General features: G+C 35.9%; 1 protein-coding gene across 10 annotated transcripts in view; it reads left to right on the top strand.

Annotated features, from left to right (window-relative positions):
* Nucleotides 1–16,517, top strand: part of TENM2 (teneurin transmembrane protein 2) — a 1,269,291-nt gene that overhangs the window by 461,229 nt on the left and 791,545 nt on the right. For all 10 annotated transcript variants that reach the window (XM_032447373.1, XM_015875932.2, XM_015875931.2 and 7 more), the window contains exon 5: nucleotides 5,459–5,509. The gene's annotated coding sequence lies outside the window, so the exon portion shown is untranslated. The remainder of the gene's footprint in view (nucleotides 1–5,458; nucleotides 5,510–16,517) is intronic.

The raw sequence follows: 16,517 nt of genomic DNA, 5'->3' as shown, positions 1-16,517 counted from the left end.
TGGATAAGAGATCTGTAAATTCTGGAGATAGTCAGAAGGGGACTTGATTGTGGGAGCACAAAAAAGAGATGTTTCTGCTTCTCTGCCATTTTTGCTTTCATAAGTCTACAAGGAGTGGAGAGAAGACGTGCCAGTAAATGCATGCATGAGTGAATTAAGGGCAAGAGTATGCTTTTCTCTGTCAGTTCACATAGTCTACCCAGCAAATGGGTTAAATGTGAGCAAAGCAACAGCTGATGCGCCAAACAGGGCTATTGCAGATTGCTTCCGCTGTGCAGGAGGAGAACTGTCAAGTCATTTTGCTCTATTACAAGTGTCTCTATAGTCAGCTTACCTATAACTGTGCCGGGCTGCTGCTGAGAAGGGGATGACTACTAGCTTTGCTCCTGAGCTTATTAATTTTTTATGTATGGTTTAGTTCTGTCCACTGGAATTGGGATTATGGAAAAGTTTAAAATTTTTGGAAAATGTAAGTTGAGATTTTTTTTTTTTTTTTAAGGCTTCTGAATGATGTACTGAATGTGTATATATTGCTACTGCATGGGGGCTTATTGGAAGCTTAATGCAATCACAGGAGACAGCTATTGGTGACAGCTGTCTTAAGAGTATCGAGCATGTGACTCATGAATAACAGTACAGCTTTCATGTTAGTTCATTCCTAGTTCTTTTTGTAGAAGTTAGAGCTAATGTATCCTGAAGTACTAAGTCTTTGCTTAACAGAAATGCCACAAACAAGGATGGAAAGTTAAATAACACATTTTGGAATGGAGTCTTTCATTTGCATCTGAATATTTTTATTCAGACTCTTGTGACTTTTCCACTCTGAAACACGTGCCAAATAAAGTTACAGAGAATCCGTTCATTTTCTGTCATTTATTTATACAGTAAAGCACACAAAGCAATCTTTAACTATGACTGTATGGGATATCGAGTTATCTTTAATTATCACTACAGAATGGTTGCAAAATCAAATACCATTGGCAATCAACATTCATTATACAATAGCATGATTGCATCTGTTCATATTCCTAGATAAGCAGGGAAAATCAAAACAGTGTCTGATTTATCCACTAAAACTGTCTGAGCAAAATATTGTATCTAACTCTCTTAATATCTCTCAGTGACTTTGATCTGATTAAAGTCCAAAGACACATAACCACAGATGCAAATTTTCTAGTGCCTCAGAAATTAAATACTGCTGCATTTCAACAGGCTGAATAGCAGGAACCATACTCCAGCTGATGTGATTACAGGCATAGTGTAAACTTATGATAGAGAGCTGTCTAAATCACTGAGGCCGCAGGTGCAGGATTATAGTAAACCCCATTGAAACATACAGTGTTCTGCCTAAATGCATGAGTACAAAATTAATTAGGCAGTTGATCACATAATAAAAGTGTGATGGATAATCTTAATGGAAACTACCAGCTCAAAGTCAATAACGAACTTGATTCTTTTATTAGCTGCAGCTGATTTTCAGTTCCTCTGTTTACAGGGTTTTGTGCTTAATAGAAGATAAGGAAAAAAAGTTGGGTTTTTTTGAAAATGGGAACTCAGTTACAGTATTTATCTCTGTTGGAAACTATAATGTGTAAGCAATGTAGAATTTGCAGATAGACATATCTGCAAGTAATTCTCTAAGATACTTGGCTGAAAAGCACATCAAAGCACAGTGAAATAATGAGACAGGCTCCAGCTGTTGAATTCCAACAGCTTTTGATTTGTGCTCTAGTAGAAGCTCCAGGTTTTGATTCTGTGTTGATTATTTCCATGGTACTGGAGTTGATTTGTGCATTATTAAAAAAAATAGGCAGTAGATAGCAAATAAGGGTTAGTTTGGAAACTGCTTATTAAAAGACATTTTGCTTCCTGATACAAATTATTGCTTCCTGTTCCTATGTTAGCTATAACCAGCTGTCTTGGTTTAAAACAAACAAACAAACAAAAACACGCAAAATCCCCCACACATTCCATTAAAATGTCTATTTAAAAGAATGCATGTAAATAGCAGGTGAGGTAATCAGGAAATGCCATGAACGAAAATTCTGGGGACCTCAGTGTTCAGGCAGCATTACTGCTTTCTGTGCAGAGAAACTATAGTGGAAACAGGCTTTTTTTCCTATATCTTTGTAGTATATATCTTACCGTGGAATAGGTTGCCCGAGGAGGCAGTGGATGCCCCATCACTGGACACATTCAGGGCCAGGCTGAGTGTGGCTCTGGGTAGCCTGGTCTGATGGTTGGCAACCCTGCACATAGCAGGGGGTTGAACTGGATGAGCATTGTAGGCCTTTTCAACCCAGGCCATGCTGTGATTCTGTGATTTCTTCTAGTACTGTGAAGGAATAACTACCAGTAGAAAGCAACAAATAGTTTACAAAGACTTTTTACATGATGGTGATAGGACATTGGTGAATGGTATTAAACTACATGGGGGATAATGAGGTTAGATATTAGGAAGAAATTCTTCACTCCTAAAGTGATGAGGCTTGGGCACAGATTGCCCACAGAAACTGTGGATGTCATTTATCTACCTATTTATTTAATTATTTTCCTCGAGTACAATTTAGCTTGATTTTTTTTCTGGACATACTACATCACTTCTATACTCTGCATTTTAATGACAAATGTAGTACTTAAGAAAACAGAGACTAAAGCATTAAGGTACAAGACAGGTGATAGTACAGTAAATGCAGTGTGAAGTAGTGAATACGTAGTCAAACACCATCTCTGAAACACGGTGTGGTTTTAAAGATCAGAGTCTATACTAACAGAAAAAAAGGAATGACTGACTGTCAGTTAGATGGGAAAATAATAAACCATTAAAAAAAAAAAAGGCTAATTCAAATTTATGTTTTAATAATTGTAAATGCAAATCATCCTAGATTTTTTGCTTTGAAGGTGGTTAACTAGCCAGTAGTATTAGATACAATGCTCCATTTCTAAGATGACCTTTTAAAGATGCTTTTCAAAATTAAAATTGAATGAGTGGTAATAAACGGTGATACTTCCATACGCGGAATTACAGTACTAGCCTGAAGCTTTTGCCGTTTGCCATCAACTTCAATACCATGTTATGTATCCTCTTTCATTATTTTCAAGCATGGGAAATATGATAATGCAGCACTTAAATGAAAACACTTCTAATAGCATACTTAGTCCATACTTAGCATACTTTCCTCTTGGCTGAGTAACGGTGTTGCTGTTGTTTCCATGATGCTTTTTATGAGTAGTACTGTTGTTGTTTTTTTTGGTTGTTGTTTTTTATGTATATATATATTTAGTATATCAGTTTTAGGTTTTCTGTTATGTTTTGTGTGGCGTTAGTTGAGTAATTGACTGGTTGAAGAAGTGTTTCAGGTGAGCAGTACCGCTGAGAAAGAAATGAACACTCATTTTCCTAAAAGAGAAACTTGAATGTTAGTGACCCTTTGAGGATTAAAAATATAATACTAAAAAAAATCTAATGACAGATATGAGGAGAGCAGAAGGTGAAGCAAAGAGAGAGGTGGGAGGGGAAAAGGAGTGCCTGCTTGCACCATTAAACTAGTAAATGGTACTTGCATATCAGCCTCCCCACTATCAGCAGCAGTTGGAACTAATCCAGGAATTCAGAATGGGTCTGTAAATGTATCTTCAATTTTAGCCTTTGGCATAGATTTATTTTTTGTAGTCCCTTGGGCATTGAATTTCATTTTCCCATTTGCTTAATGAGAACAATTTATCCTAAATCAACGATAATCAGAGTAAACACTATTATTAATTTATTGTTTCCAGACTAGTGAAAAACAGTAAAGTGAAGCTCTCTTCCTTTATCAGTGCTTTCCCTACCCCTTTTGCCCTGAGGATCCTATTAGCGGAAAGCTGAGCAACTCTGTTTCATCAGAAATAAATTATGCCTCACTTTTTTAATGTAAGTACTGAAGGGTTGTAAAGATTAGAAATACGTTTGAACCCACTATCACTTGATGTTATTTTCCTTGATGTTCTGAGCTTCTTTGGGGGAATGAAACAACATGTTCTTTTGAAAGCAAAGAGCAGAGTTGCTTTAAAAGAACACCAGCACAGACTGGTTGATGTACAAAATTATTCAAAATTTGCACGGAAATATTTCAAGTAATGTATAGATGGTCTGAAAGAGCTGTCAGAATTCTTGGTGTATGTGAGAGGCAGAATGTTTGCAGGGCACGTAGGTGGCACAACTAGTCACCCTCATTTTTAAAATGATTAGAAAACTGTAATTCCCCAGAAACAGGAGGCTAATTCGCACTTTCTTCACAAAGGAGCTAAGGATGAAAAAACACCTTTAATTAATAAACAGTGTTGGCACTACTTTGGTAGCAAGCTTCTGTAAATAAGTATCTTAATTGCCACAGTACAGAGCATTGTACACCAATTCATTTTACTCTTTAACTGCCGGACTTTGTTGTTTCTATTTTACCTTTTCTTTGGAAGTGGAAGTAGCTTTGTCAGCCTCGTGGCACTGAGAGCAGCTCCTGTCAGCTCTCCATTTGAAACAGTGTTGAAGCAAAAAAAAACAAATCAAAACTTTCCCTGGAGCCTTCATGATAGCAGGGATAGGTCTTCGTGCAACCTAAGTTGAAGCTAAATCAACTGTGTATGAAGCTTTTGTTAATGAATTATCTTTGTAATTCTGTAATCAAATTGTATAATGAAAGAAAAAAAACATAACAACAACAAAACTTTAAAGGAGACGCAAAAGGACAGTGTGTGCATGTGTTTGTGTGTGTACGTATAATATGTTCTGTCACAAAACGTGAAAAAATAGTTAGGATTTCCTTAGATGTTTCTTTTGTTTGTTTTTCCTTTTTTTAAAATTTATTTTTGATCTTAAGGATTCACTCTGAAGTTTTGCAACTTAATCTTCGAATTAACTTCTTTTGTATGTAACTGTGATAGGCAGGAGCAGCATTGTCTACACTTGTGAAGAAAGAAAGCTCTTGAGAAACATGACTGCACTGAGGCTGTTTGGACTATATGCAGACCTGGTCCTCTGTGTTTGTTGTTGTTGTTGTTGTTGCTGTTTTTTTTTTAATTCTCTGAACTCTTCTTTCCAAGTACTTTTAGAAACACCAAACTGTGGATAGTTGTAATTTGTAATGCATGCCTGCATTGAGACCCTGAGGAAAAGACAATTGTACTTGTAAAAATATATAAAATATATATAAAATATATATTGTAAAAATATATAGCATATATATTTTTAAATATGAATACCTTGAATTACCTTGGTATGTTCAAATCCATTACAGTGATTTTAGTTTTGGGAAACCTACAGTAAGTTGTAGAACACTGTTAAACAGGGTTTTTTTTCTACACCATTCTTAAATGTTTGTAAGATCTGCTGAATTTGAGTTACTAAAAGCAACATAAACTTGACTTTGAGAGATGCAATAAGCATTCTTGCTTTCTCCTTTTTTTTTTTTTATTATTTTAGAATTACTATGTGAATTGTCACCAGTCTTGAAGAGAAAAGAAGAGACAACTGGTAAGTAGCAAGATTATTACTTTTTCAAATTTAGAATCCATATATGTATGTTCTGAATGAAAAATTGTGTGGCATTTGTTATTTGCAGTACTTTATTTGATAATCTAAGCAGTTAATTAAAAAAAAAAAAAAGAATTGCATGCAAACAATGAGGGTTTTTGTGTAGGTCAGTGCTAGACGCAAACTTACAGTATGAAGTACAGCCTTTGAGGAAAAGAGGCACTTAAAGTTGGTTATAACAGTCTCTGCCATCACAGCTTACGATGGAATCAACAAGGATAAAGATTTGATGCTATTGATTGATTTTTATTTTTTTTTTTTTCAAAACCACAGGGTGAAACTTAATTAAGGTAGAGAACATAATTTAAGGACACTTGTCATTTTAAATTTATTGGCTGTGATTATGAATGTTGTTCTGGCACAGAACACACACTTGCCAGCCAAAGGATCCAGTTGCTTATTGTTTGCTGGTGTCAAACCTTAACTGTATTTTCTACTAATAAAACTTGACAGTGGAGATTTAGGATCCCAGGCAAATCTCAACTTGTTGTATGTCTACTTGGGTGAAATGTAATTGCTCTAAAGTCAATGCAAAGACGTGAAGAGCAATGCTCATCCTGTTTCAAAAGAAGAGCTCTGTAAAAATAGAGCTTATGTAGCCCCTGTGAATTCCCACAACGGATAGAATAAGGAATTCTATTACAAAAAAATCAGAATGGCTTAGAGTTATAATACATTTGACTGTAAACCCTGCTTTCAGGCAGACAGAGAGGATTGCTCTCTAATTTTTTCTCCTGTTACCTCAGCTTGGCTTGTTGACCCTTAATGTTATGTGGTGGGATGCCTATACTTTAGTTGCTCTCTGTCCAAAATGCATAACAGTTGCTGATAAATAAGTAAACAAGAATATACATACATACATATACACACACACACACACACATATATATACATACACACACACACACACACACACACACACACACATATATATATATAAAGAAGAATGCAAGGCTTCACATTTTGTTAGTTAGGACTCAGACTTCAGGAGTGTAAGAAAATAGATTAAAAAACATTGAGGTCAGAACATTGTGACCTTTTTTTCTCATGTTTGCCTTTGGAAAACAGAGTCTTTGAAACATAAAGGAAGTGGAAATTTTATTTCCTGTGCTTATTATTCCATGCCTGCCTGATCCCTGAAGTTCATATTTCTGTTCTTTAGGGGTTTCTTAAATGGTTTTAAAATTTTTGTGGTAGTGTACTAGCAGTTTAAGGTATGATGTATCCTATCTGAAAAGTAATTAAAAGAGAATCTACACAAAATGGTATATGGAAATGAAGACAAGAATTGGTGGTAATTTCTTAAGGTGTGGTTCTAGATTGGCAAAGACCATTCTGAGACTGTGCTGCAGTCAGAATGGCTTTTGACTTCCCTCACCTATGACATCCTTATATTGGCAATTGCAGTTGGGAACCTAATCAGAGGAAGATGGAAGAAAAAACAAAACCCCCAGAACACTACTAGTATTGTACCCCTTCCTGCCATTAAATTCTCATACATAAGCCCTTATTATATAGGAAGAACTGTAGTTCTTCAGAGTAGTTTAGAGTTTGATATTACTGTGCAATTGCACAGTTAAAATTGCCAGTACTAAGGGTGATACGGAAAGGTGAAAGGGAGAGATATGGAAATGTACTCAAACCAGCAGGTGAACAGCATTGTTGGGTTTTCCTAAATCAGCTTAAGCATGTTCTGCTCCGTGTAATTCTCCGAAGCCTTTAAAATATGGGTAATTGCTACATGAGCTGGAATAAACTTGGAATTAGACTTCAAATGCTCATATATAAGCTTCTGTGATCCAGCTTCCAATAAGAGTGAGTTTAATTTTTAGTCATAGTCCATCAGTAGGTATGAGTGGGACAAATGGTGATCTTTGTTTGAGCAGCACTTAGTAAGATATGCAGATAGTTTACAATTTTTGTAGGGTAAGTTGGTGCTGTTAAAGGTGGCTTGAGGTTAATCTAGAAATCCTTGTCATGCATAAGAAAAGGAAAAAAAAATAGTTAATATACTTTTTCAAGTTTAAATTAGAATTTTGTAAAATTGTTTGTCTGATACTATGGAATCATAGCATTGTTTAGGTTGGAAAAAAACTTCAAGGTGACTAAATCCAACCGTCAGTCTGACCTACTGAGTTCTGTCCCTAAGCACCACATTCTCATGTCTTGTCTGTACCTCTGGGAATGGGGACTGCATTATCTCCCTGAGCAGACTTGACATGATATAAGTAAAAGGACTAATGAATTGAAATACTTTGTGTCTGTCTCCTGGGCTTGTCAGGATCTAAGTGGGTAAGCTTCATTTTTCTGTGTAATAGTAATACATCTCCTTTATGTTTTCTCTGACTAAACTATTTTAAACTACATGGTCATCAGGTCAAAAGCTAATGCATGCTTGTATGTATGAACAGTAACCTATTACAATGAGTTGATTTGTCTTAGTTCCTTAAATAGCTCCAGTGACATATACTCCTGATCATTGCCAGTGGCTTTTGGCACTTTTAGTGTAACCACTAAATAATAACAGCAGTGGGATGCAAATGTTTTGTGCTTATGTAGCCTTAATATGTTTTTATATCTCTGATAGCTGTCTGAGACGTCCTACTGTCATTTGAACACCATACTCAGGTCCCTGTTATTCTGTGATAATCTATAATACTATAAAAACCTTTTTAAAGAATTCAAGAGGGCTGTTGTCAGTAACATCAAGTTGGAATTGTCAATAAATTCTTTTCTTACTCCACCTTCATAGCGGAAGGACACTTTTCAATAGGTTTAACAGTGAAAATAGAACATGAAAAAAAAAATATCATCTCTAAATGGTGATTAAATACTAGAAAACATCATCTTCAGCTAAACTCTGCTAAACTATTGGTGCTAGGTGGACTGGAGGTCTTTTCCAACCGTGGTGATTCTATTAATCTGTGATTATATCTAGCTATAAGTATTTGTTTCGGGATAGTTAGACTGGATGATTTTTAAGTATCCTTTCTAACTTAGATGATTCTGTAATTATAAGATGTTGTTTGCTTTCTGAAACTTGTTTTTCTTTCAGCTCTGTTTCACTGAGTGCAGGATGAGGAAATAGTAAAGTATAGAATTGGAAAATGTTGAATTTTATTGCAGCTACATAATAACATACTTGAAGGGTGAAAAAATCCTGATTAAGTTTTTCTGAAACCAAGAAAGTTGTTACCAAATTTCTATTTCAGAAAACAATTAGACTGCAGAAATGAATATTTAAAAGAAACAAAAAACAAAAAACAAAAGCAAATAGCAACAACAACAAACAAAAAACAAACCAAAACAAAAAACACCTTGTTTATGTCTCAGCAACCCTGGGAAGAGGTGATTGCATTTGTTCTGTATTTTAGAATGGCACCTCACTGGTCCAATATGATTCTGTGGCATAGTGTTTTAGGTAAGGTAAATCACAGCTAATAGTTGGATGGAGGTAATCTTTGTACTGTTAATGTACTTTTACCTCTTTTATGTTAATTTGTCTGTCACTGAGAATGGATTGAAAAATTTTGGTGATATAAATTTTAAAACTTAGGCCTGGATCCTACCTCACCAGCATATATATAAGTATCTATATAGATTAATTAATGTCAGTAAGAAGTAATTTTTCTGTTTTCAAGTTTAAGATTTTCAGATTCAAAGAAAACCATAAAATACAAGACTGGCTGTGAATACCTTTGCCTTTTACACCCTAGTTTAATCAGAAAAAGATCCTACTAAGCATTGTGCTTGCCAAAGATCACCTTCTCTCCAGATAAGTGGAAGCAGCAACTGAAGAAACACCTCCTTTATCCTATTTCTCATGCCTATTTCCATTTCATAACTCTTATCTCATGATCTTTTTTAAGTTCCTTGTCTCCGTAGCATTTCTCTAGTGGTATTGAACGAAATAGCTAACACATTTTAACTTGCATTTCAAATTAGAGGAAATCAACAGAGGACACAGATTGAAGCTATCTTTGTAAAGATGTTTGAGGATTAGAGCAGAACTGGTGCAGCATTAGCAGCAGGGTACCTGTGGCTGTCTCTTCTTTGCCCATTCCAGGCCCTAAACTGACTAACAAAGTTTTTGGTTATAGTCAGTGCATCTCTTCACTGTAGCTATTAATAGTTGAAACAAAATATATTGTATAACTCTTGCAGTTTCACTGGAGTGCAGCACTCAGGTGTCCTATAGAATTATACAGGCTTCACATATAAAAACTTACTGTATTTTCTTATGAAATGTCCCTGTCTCCAGACTGTTAACAATCACAGCTTTCTTGTACTTACAGGCGGGTATTCACTTACCCACTTACCAGTTATCTGTGAAGTGTAGTTGCCGGTAAACTGTAGTTTCATACAGTTTATTCAAAATGGTTGTCAGCAGACCTAGGTAGCTGCAAAAATTTAAAGTCACAGTAATACTTAAAGCTTGGTGACTGAAAGTATATCTGTATGGCTGTCTACTAAATACTTCCAGTAGAGTGTAGTCTTCAAGAAGTCCCTTCACTCCCATTCAGGATGCTTTTAGAGCAAATTTCAGGCACTTTGGTTAACCATGGCTGTTCAGTGTTTAGCAAGATTTGTAGCAGATGGCTAACTCAATGAGATAGTATCAGTGACAAAAAAAGCTGTTCCTCTCCTGTAGCATCTAAGCCAGCAGTTGTGCAAATATCTGAAGCAAAGAAAATATCTTTAACTTCAGACAAGTGGTGTTAGACCACAGAGGGATCAACAGAACCTTGCTCTGCCTTCTGAAATATCTCATTGCCCTTGTGAAAGGCTTGTCCCTGTAGCCATTTCGCAATTCCTGCAGTTCTATTTTATGTTTAGAGTGTTAGCTTATGACTACCTGCATGCAGTTTTTTTCCTTTGTGTCCTTTATTCCCTCTAACCGGCATTCTCCAATATACACATCATTTTTCTAGGCTATATATCATCTCCTTTGGGCTGTCTTACGTTCTTTCAGGTTGCAGTTCTTTCTGCTTCACACAGTCTGTTACTGTTCTTTACCATCCATAATATATCGTAACCATAGATACCATGCACAATTCAAATATGAACCTTCAAGGTTTCAAGCTTTTTTGTTGTTTTTTTTTTGTAAATATTTTCATGAAAAGAGTGATTATATTTCACATCGAGGCTTCAACAGAATATTAGCGAAGAACACTGATTAAGACAATTTAAACATGCTCAGCAGTGTATGTCCTTAAGTATGCAGGATGAAGTTGAGTGAGGAACTCTGAAGCTCTTAAATGACAGCAGAAAATGCTCCTGAAAGATAGCTGATTCATTTATTTATTTATTTATTTATTTATTTATTTATTTATTTATTTTGTATCAGAGCTTTCTCAACGCCTTGCCCAGAGTCTATTGCAAGGAAGGGAAGTCTGTTTTTTCAGTCTACGTAGTAACAGATCATTTATAGTTTTACTTGTAGCTTCACAGTTCTGTTATTAATTTGTAAAGGGTGGAGGAGAGTTATAAATGTAAAACATTATTTTCCATCCTAAATATGGGCAATGTTCACATTGAGTTCTCTAGGGAAATGTTTTATAAGGATGTTTTAGAAGCAGAAGTTCTGTCACTCTATATGGCTATTAAAATCATTATACGTTTTTAGGAGTAAATAAACTTCAGATTAAAACTACATAATGGAGAACCCTTTTATCAAGGGCGTATACCACGCACCAGATGGAAAACAAACTGTGTTTACAGCATTACCGCTATCGCCACTGACACTACTAGATCTACAATATGTTATAGCAGCAGCTCCATTAACCTTGCTAGTTCCGTTGGAGTTGTCTGGTAGTTTGCCCAATCTGTGTTTGTTGTCAGCAAATGCATCAAATTAGGGGATTTTAATTCTGTTTATTGACCTTTTCCCTTCTTCATCGTCTTAGACTGTGGTTCATTCAAAATTGTTCTGCTACTGGTCTGTAAAACACTGAAAACATGTATTTCTGAATCCTTCTGACACTGTGTATGGAAGTTATAATGTTTTACCTCAGACACAAAACTTCAGGAGAACATCTGATGGAATGCGTGATTAAAAACCCATTTTGTTACTTAATCAGTTACCATCAGATGCAGTGTGACTTGCTTGAGCTGTTGAATTTCTCCCATACTGGAATATTTTACTGTCCCGCACAGCAGGCTGCCACCTTGTATCATGAGATGTTGTTCCCATCCTGTATTCGTGCTATTGGAATTCGCATGTAGCCACAGGACAGCTCTCATCTATCAACTAACCAAGCCAAAATGTAACTACTGTGTTACTGTAATCAACTGCTGTAATATTCAGCCACATGTATTCCTTACCTTACTGCGGGACTGCAGGAGTACTTCTCCACAAATAAGAAGCAGAGAACTTTGGACAAAGACCAGAGCAAAATCGCTCTCTCACTAATAGTTCATTCTGGATTAAACTGACTATGGACTAAAGTGCTGAATTATCTTAGGAGATCTGAATGCCTTAGGAAGTCATTTTCAATAGGTTATTATTAGGTAAGTATTTGAAATGAGGTGATATCCTCATGAAGATGCAACCTAAACACCCTTTTTCTTTATTTTTTTCATTGTCCAATTTATTAAATGTAAATTTAATGTACTACACATTATACACATTTTATTTACATATATTTATACTACACATATATACACATTATTTATGTAAATGTGTAGTAGTAAAATTATTTCAAAGCCTGAGGTAGGTGTAACCTGATGCTGGCTTTCTGCAACCTCCCTTCCACTTGCTCCTGTTGTGTGAGTAGCACTGATCAGACAGTTTGGATTTAGATCATCACTACTTGCTACAGCAAGCTGAATAACCTCCTGACCTTCAGTTCTATTGTGATACACGTTTCCTTTTCTCTGAGGTGAAAGCAACTTAAACTGAAGGGAAAATGAGGCCTGCTTCTCAGTTTAGACAAGATTCAAGGCATTGCATTCAGGCATTGGGCATGCAGAAGTGGTAGGGTTTTTTATTTTGTATAAAGTGAAACAAATGTGAAAGCTAATTGTTTTGTCTGCACCCTTACATTCACTGATGTCTTGCACACAAAGTTCAGATTGCTGTGTGAAAAAAATGCAAACTAGGAAATAAAAAATAAGGAACATTTTTTTTTTTTTTTTTCTGCTTCCCCCCTCCTTTCTGAAGAATGAATCTAGAATCTATTCACTTAAAAAATTTAGGTCTCTTCCTTAAAATATTTATTGGTTCCAAGTGTATTATATATACACCACTGGCGCACAGTTAAGAGTCATTCAGACCTCAGGGGATGTTAATTTCAGCAAGATTTGTTACAACTTGTTATTCAGTATCTTTACCAATTATCTGAGTCTTCTAATTGCTAATCACACTTGCATTTGACAGAAGTGGATAGCAACAGGGGTGAATAAAGACATGGGCACAACATTGCAATGTGACTTATTTAACCCAGCTAAATGTATGATAGTTCTCTCTAGGAATGAATAGAATGTTGGTCACCTTTGAATAAAGGAATGTATAATGCAATTGCTTGAATGAAACTATACGGAGAGACCAAAAGTTAGTAAAGGAAATACTGGAATGGTGAATTCCAGTGTTTGTTGATGTTGTTTGTGGGTCCCTGGAACACAGATGCTTAAATATGGATATCTACAGAATTTAAACTTATTGTAACAATGAATGTAAGAATGAGTCTGAGCCCTGAGTGTTGTGAAAGCAGAAATGTCAGTAACAGCATGTAAGGATAGGGTAATGAAAAATCTTTAGAGTAACATTGAAAATATTGCTGTCTTATTGTTTCCAGCCTTCATGTTTTCTTAAAAAATAAATTAAAAACAATAAATAACCATGAAAATTGTAAGAAAAGACTTTAAAAATAAGCTGAAGTTTGAAAATGTGCCTTGCATGAGTAGAAAACAGAGAATGCTGTGTTACAGTGAGAAACTGTGTTCTTGTGTCTTCCTGAAAATGTTATTTTTTCCACAAATTTATCCAAATTGATTTATCTTTTCATTACGTTCCTGTACAAATAGTTTTGAGAAAGGCTGTATTGGAAGTTTCTGTTCCTGATTTATTTGTGAACAGTGAAACTTGTGTTTGATTTCTTATTTCCAAAATTGATTTGAGGACAGGAGAGGAAGAGGGGAGAACTCCCCAGTGACAAGTTGAGAATAGAAAGGAGGGGCACTTCTAGATGAGGACCTTGTCCTGGTGTGATGGTGATGTGACTGTGGTTGGCAGTGATTTCCACTGCGCTTTTTTCCTATTATTATATAATTTTAACCAAGACTTGCCCAACTTTGTGTTGTAGCTGTTATGATGCTATTAGTGTCGCTTAATCAGGCATGTTGTATGCTGACTATTCTTCAGGATTTCATGCATATCAATTACTGTATGGTATTCATCAGGTGGAATACAGTTATTCAGTAAGTTGTGAGTGTTCTCTAGTACTAACTAAAACTTATAATGTTAGGTGTAAGGAAAGGGGAGAAGGGGTTATTCTCACAGCATGGTTGCTGCTTCCTACAAGAGCAATAAAACAGGATAGAATAACATCTGCAGCAATATTGGGATTTGCAAGTGCAAGTGCATAAGAAAAAACAGCATGAAAACAACAGCGTGAGACCAGCAAGCACAAAAGACAGGCTTTGGAACATCACAAGAACTAGGTGTGAGCTCTAAGAACTGTGAGTACAAGCAAGTTTGAGTTTTCATATGGATTATCCTTAGCATTAGAATGAGAGATGAACCTAAAACAATCTGCAGCCCGGACTGCTGCAGGTGGAGTCCATGGTGGATTTATTCAGCAAACAATAGGGAGAGGTGTAATGCTACTAAGTCTGCCATATAGGGTGCCTCCCTCTATTCTGTGTCCCGTCCGCCCCTGCATTGTGGATGAGGGTAGTTGATGAGAGTGGTAAAAAAATTTTCTAATCTTTGTGCTGTTACTATGTGACAAGATAGAGGCAAGTGTATCAGGGCTAACACTACCACAGCTGTCAGTAGTATAAAAATGCTGGGTATAAGGCTGAATTTAAGTGATGAGGCTGATCACCATCTGCTAAAGATGCCACACCAATTGGAGTTTTATGTCTCTTGTAGCATGCTTTCTTTTTCCCCTAAGTAATGTTCCTTTTAGAGTTGAGGTATGTAGTCAGTTCTAGACCCTGCTAATAATGTTCTGTGAGGATTAGCCATTTTAAATATCATCTGTGCAACAGAATATATGTGGCATTAACTATGTATTTCAGACCATGTCACTTGCAGAAGCTTGTACTTGCTTTTGTATCATGGTAATGCATGTTGTGTAGCATTACTATAGCAGCCTGGCTGCTTCCTTGGACTGGCTGGACTGGATGAAGAGATGTGCAGCAGCTTCATTCTTTGTGAGTTCAGTCAGCTGAGTTGACTTCTTCCAATCTATTATTTTTTTTTTCCCCTACCCTGTAAATAATAGAGTATGATACTGTGTGATGACACATGAAATGTTATAAGACAAAGTGAAACTCTCATTCTTTTAGAGCTGGATGATAGTTGGAGCCCCTTTGTTATAAACTGTAACTTTTAGAAAGATGGAACAGTAGCAAAGTATCAGTTGTAAGTTTTGGGTTTCTGTTTTGTTTTTCTTCTGTGGAATCTTTTAGGGGTCTCTTTTCTTTCTTTATTTTTGTTAGTTTTAGCACTGTTAGGTGCTTTGAGTTTGAAGGAGCTGCCTGATGGCTTTGTCTTTGATTGGAAATCCCCATGTGGGATAAATCCAAAGGTAACCCAGCCCTTTAACTATGAAATCAGCACCTTTTCAATAGCTCTTGGAGTGAGATTTCTTCTATCAGATGAAGATCAAGGCAGACAGGGGAAATTGGCCAGCTCAATACTCACACTTTACAGGATGAGGGACTTTCCTTGCAAATTGGAATATTGTTTCTTCATGGGAGGTCCTGCATATTTTAGCTAGAGAAACATGAACTATCTGTGTAATTTAAACACAATCTTTCAATTCCTTAGGCTGCAATTCTTTTGTACTTTGAAATTACATTTTTCTTACACTTGGAAAAAATCAAAGAAATTACAATACTTTGTATCCTTTTTTTTTTTTTTTTTTTTTTTTTTTGGAAGATCTGAGTACTCATATCCCTCCAAGAAGCCCATAATAATGAGTCTTTTTGAACCATAGATCAAATATATATTTAAAAAGTAAATTCCATTGGGGTGTCTCATTTCTATTTAGTTGTGCTTTATTACATCAGAAAGCCTGTATGAATTTCAGCAAGGCATTAACTAAGTATTGAGCCTTGCACAGAGGAGAATGAAACTTGTGATTAGTGGTTCTAGGCACTTCTCTAAAATTATAATGGGAAAATATCTGGATTATTTTTATGATTTCTTTTGTAGAGAAGTTTAAAATTGAAATGGAAGTGAGCATTTAGTTGTACTGAAATACAGCTGGAGGTACAGCTGTATTTACAGGACGCAGCTAATGACGACTTTGGCTTTTCCTGACACCTCTTTGGTAAGCTTCTGAATGACCTTGTCAAAGTTAAAAGCTCATAACATTCATATTTTGTTTTTATGGCATTATGATTCTGCATAACACTGCTAAAAACAAAAACACAGTATAATTATACTGTCAATCAAGCAGCCAGCAAAGGCATTTTCCACCAGTTTTGCACCTACTAAGCTGTAAATAATTTATAAAATTAGAAGTCATGACTGAGTGGAGGCATTTTGGTGCTAGTGAAGCACCGGTCATAGCTCTGTTGTATAAGTGACCCTTCATACTGAGCTCTGGTTGCTTACATTTGTCCTGTGAGTGTCTAAGTGTTCATTTGTTCTTGTACTGTTGTGCACGCACCTAATAAAAATATCAAGCTGTCAATAGAACTGTGAACAGGTGTACAGTGTATGCTGTAATGATGTTTTATTCATTTGAATTTCCAGCCCATTTATTCTCACCCA

This window comes from Coturnix japonica, chromosome 13 (assembly GCF_001577835.2).
Source record: "Coturnix japonica isolate 7356 chromosome 13, Coturnix japonica 2.1, whole genome shotgun sequence".
Classification (NCBI taxonomy): domain Eukaryota; kingdom Metazoa; phylum Chordata; class Aves; order Galliformes; family Phasianidae; genus Coturnix; species Coturnix japonica.
The sequence above is the reverse complement of the archived record's forward strand: the minus strand, read 5'-3'. Positions and strand labels throughout refer to the sequence as shown.